Genomic DNA, 4,650 nt, shown 5'->3' with positions numbered 1-4,650 from the left:
TCCTCACCGTGTTATCTAGGATGAACCATCTAGGGTGAGGGGGAGGCTACCCTCTTCCTGACCAAGGATGTTTGACCCTTTGATCAGCAGTCCCCACACACACACACACACACACACACACACACACACACACACACACACACACACACACACACACAGTATTCTTTGTTCACATGTATACCTATGTAAGATGTTATATGTTAATGACCCTATGCATATTCATGTAACCACAATAAAAGGAGTGCTGTGAGGAAACCTGGCTGAGAGTCTGACAGTGGTCAAGTGGTGGAACGACGCTTGGCTCCAGCCAGGTCTCCCTCATGCATGAGTAACTAGAGAACTTTGGTGCCTTGAGTCTTGCTTTTGCTGCGTAGCAGATTGTCCTTAACGTTCCAGCGAATAGGTTTATGTTACAAACCTATCATTAATTGGTCCTTCGAGAGCCGGATCCCTGGAGTCGACGTTCACCGAGGGGAAAAGAGACACACCGAAAGACTGACGTCAGCCAGGACTTATAGAGGTCCTGCAACAAAGTCCTGAGGCGTGAGAATTCGTCATCGGGCCGGTGGATTAGCCGTCTGTTTTTTTTCTCCTCGATGGATGGCGATTGATGGGATTCGGGACTGATGCTACACGCAATAAGCAACTCCAAGTAAGAAAAAAAAAAAAAAAAAGAGTTTATAGCTATAATTACGTCTTCACCGCTCAGTGGGGTGTTGCCCGTGGCCGCTCAGTGGGGCTAAAATTCGCCGTCTAAGTGGGGCGATGTACAAGGCCGCTCAGTGGGGTTTTTTGTACAGAAGCATTAAGTCGCAGAGTTGCGCAGTTCGAACTTTTTTTGGTTCGCCGTCTTAGTGGGGCGAAATACAGACCGCTGTGTGGGGTACTGTAGTGAGTTCTCCACCGCTCAGTGGGGTGTTGAGAAGTTCCGCGGGGTCCAGATTGTGCTGGACAGTAGGCCTATTTTGTGTTGTTGTCATTGTCGTCGTCGTTGTTGTTGTTGTTGTGTGTGCGGAGCAGAACATGTGGTCTGTGACACCGACTGTTGTTGTTATCATGGGTTTCTAAGCAACCAAGAGTGAGTCGGAGGGAGACAGACGTTTGTGCTGGACTTTGCTCCTGGCAGCACAAAGTATTTATGTAAAAAAGAGAGAGAGCGACGGCTCCACAGCTGCGCGGGTTCACGCGAGCGCGGTCACGCGGACCTGAGCCGTGCGGTTAATCGCAGGCTTATAAATGGAAGAGATTCAAATGTTAGAAGTTTTCAGAAAACACACCAGCCTTGGAGAGCTGTGGAGAAGACCAGCCCACATCAGCAGCACTTAAGATATGCTCTGGTGAATGGCTTTCCCCCCACCCCTTGCTGACACAATGTTTATTCTTTAGCTTGCCCTGATCGACAGCAGCCTGTGTGCCAGACCATAGATTTAATTGAGGTGGATAGTTGTTAAAAGTAATCTACATTAAGCTTGTGGTTGCTTAAATTCAGTACGATGACATGTGAGGTGAAGTGATATAGATAAATATTTAAACTAATGAAGTGCATAGAGGCACTTGACCTGTGTGGAAGACTGTCGTCTTATTATGAGCCATTGTTGAGATATAGAGCACATCTGTGAAAACAACTAATATGCTCAACCCTGTATGAAACATCTAAAAGTACATGATGGAGAAGCTGAGTTGAATATGAAAGTGTAAGACTTTGCCACTGTGGGCAGAGCAACTACTGTGTGATGTTGCGTTGCAGTTTTTTTTTTTCTTCTGAGCTGATGAGCAGGCTACACATTATCAGATCGAGAGCTGTCTGAGAACTACTCTAAGAGAGGGAAACAGCGCTATGATAACTGTGATAACTGGAGTGTGCAACGTTTCCATGAGCAGTTTTCCTGCATCTTGACTTGTGTGTAGAGTGTTCATAACATCAGCATCATGTTTTTGATTATTTGTTTGTTGGGTTGAAAAATAGTTAAATAAACTGGTGATCATATTTACGGATCACCATGGCACATATCATCAGCCATGTGATTTATTTTTGCAGATGACGAAGTGAGTGTGAATGTGTCTGACATCACAGTGTTTTTGTGCACTGTGCAAGAGTAATTGCCTTTGATTGTGAGTGACAGCGGTGATTTTGCAGGTCACCAGCTATTGTAAATAAAAAAAAAAAAAAAGAGTGAATAAGAGGGAGAATTTATATTGTAGAAAAAAATAATCATAGGAAAAAGGTTTTGTGTTGATCAACCAAAAAAAAACCAACTATAATTTCATTTTCTGCTTTTAAGAAAGGACTGTTCACAAAAACACAGAGCGAGAGAGAGAGAGAGATATGTGTTGATTAAGCAGTGATGATAATAATGAAATGTCTTAGTTTGTCACTTTCAGGTGAAAAGCAGACCTGAATCAATTTTCCACATGCAGCGGAAGAAAGTTATAGTTTAACATCATTGGAAACATGCAGGCCAAGTTTCTGGCTGACTTATTTACAGTGCCATGTGTTTCTCAACCTCACAAGCGAGCTCACTCCTCCCTGAAGATAAGGAATGCAGCTCCATGATAAAGAGACAGCAGCAAGTCCTGAGCACAAAAAGTCCCAGCAAAGCAGCAGCAATGTGGATAAACAGCAGCAGAAGAAAGCAAACCCATCTTCCTGTCTGATTGGATGAATTCCACGGAGGGGCGAGCAAGATGGCGGTGGCAGCATGTTGAAATGCTCAAAAAGGACTGAGTGACTCGGGCAAGCCACATGCAGCTAGCATGCTGGCTAGCGACATGAAAGAAATGGACCCTTCATGATGCGTTCAACGTGCCAGCGCTGTGGTGGGAAAGGCTCCATCATAAACACGCCCTGCGCCCTGCGCCGAGGTTCAGGCCAAGAAGAAGAAGACGATGACTTCCAAGCCCAAGAAGGTCGGCCTCAGCGTGGGCGAGCTGATTGTGAAAGCCGTGGCCGCTTCCAAGGAGCGCAACGGCCTGTCCGTGGCTGCCCTCAAGAAGGCTCTGGCTGCCGGAGGCTACGATGTGGACAAGAACAAGGCCCGTGTCAAGACCGCCATCAAGAGTCTGGTGGCGAAGGGCACTCTGGTGCAGACCAAGGGCACCGGGGCCTCCGGATCCTTCAAGATGAACAGGGTTACTGAGACCAAAGCTAAGACGCCCGCCGCGGCCAAAGCCAAGAAACCGGCAGCAGCTGCTAAGAAGTCGCCCAGGAAGGCAGCAGCAGCAGCACTTCAGCCACTAGCACGAAGTCAACCGCATCAGAGGACAATAGTGAGAGTGGCTGTGACTTCACTGTGCATGTGAAGAAAACGTTTGAGGAGAACTGAACAGTTGGAGTTTGACATTTGCCACCTGTGGAGTAAAATGGCAAGAAGAGACAGTGGGACACAGGACAAAGCTGAAGGAGAACTGCCGGCTGTTGGACTGTTGAAGTGGGAGAGGACAACAGAGTGAGAAGACTAGGTGAGAACACATAGGAATTATTTAATGTGGGAAATCAAAATTTGGGTTAGCAAACCTGGGGAAAAGAAAACTGACTGCTTAAGTTGGAAAATTGAGACGGAGTCTGAAACATTGCGAAAATAGAAACATATACAAAATCACACACACACAAGCAGAACATGCATTAACCCTACTAACAATTCCAAACACAAAATGACTCATGAAGACTCATAGCACATTAGTTAAGAAATGATTAAATAATAGCAGAGAAGTATGTAGGAAAGGCAGCTTTAAGAACATGCTCTGCTGGAGATGCAGCTCCACAGACATGCATTAGACCTGCCTAATAACACAAACCCATGCAATGAAAATTAGCTTGTTATCTTTCATCAGTGTTACAATAGTGTCAATTTAGCAGACACTTGTTATCAAATGCTGAATTTATCCTAAAGAAAAAAAATTGACTCTACAAGTTGCAGGACAACAATTTAACTTTTGTGGAAAAAAAAAAAAAGATCCTGGTTTGACCAACCAGTGATCAGACAATAAATTTAGTTGTTAATATAGTAAATTGGGAGAAGCTTCCTGCTTGATTGAGGCAGCATAAGTAATTTACTGTATGAGGGAAATTGTCTTTTGTGATACTATTTTGAACATGCTTTTCTGTCGTCCTGTCAACTTAGTGGGTTAATAGCTGATATGCAAATTAGTTGATTGGTTTTAGATTAATGAAAGGTGATTGAATTCTAGCACGAGTGAATGAGATGTGTTGGAGTTGTTGTGTGTTGAGTAGAGACTCTAAAACACTGAGTTTCCTGCTTTGATGTGCGAGTGAATCCTGTATTTAGATCCACAACTCTGAATACGTCAGAACAGACTGTTTTGTGAAGTGCATGACAGCATGTCACATGTTTTATGATGAAGGGAAAAAGGAAAAATTGAATAAAATAGATCTGTGGCTTAAATGAGTGAAGAGCACAGACCGGGTGATTAAACTCATAGCTAATATGACATTAGGGTTATGTTGTGTGTTGTGCAGCTGATGGTTGATTTGGAGTGAATCTAGCTGATGATTTTTCTTTTGTTGTGAAGTTGAGCCTGCCGATTAGTATGATGGTATGATAAACCATGCTAATGGTATGATTTACCCTCCTGAGATGAGGAGCTTGTGTCATGACTTAACAAGGCCTTTTTATTTTGATACTTTCACAG

General features: G+C 44.0%; 1 pseudogene; it reads left to right on the top strand.

Annotated features, from left to right (window-relative positions):
* The first annotated feature begins 2,593 nt into the window (after window positions 1–2,593).
* On the top strand, window positions 2,594–3,377 carry LOC113029055 (histone H1-like; annotated as a pseudogene).
* The last annotated feature ends 1,273 nt before the right edge of the window (window positions 3,378–4,650 follow it).

Source organism: Astatotilapia calliptera, chromosome 2 (assembly GCF_900246225.1).
Source record: "Astatotilapia calliptera chromosome 2, fAstCal1.2, whole genome shotgun sequence".
Lineage (NCBI taxonomy): Eukaryota > Metazoa > Chordata > Actinopteri > Cichliformes > Cichlidae > Astatotilapia > Astatotilapia calliptera.
The sequence above is the reverse complement of the archived record's forward strand: the minus strand, read 5'-3'. Positions and strand labels throughout refer to the sequence as shown.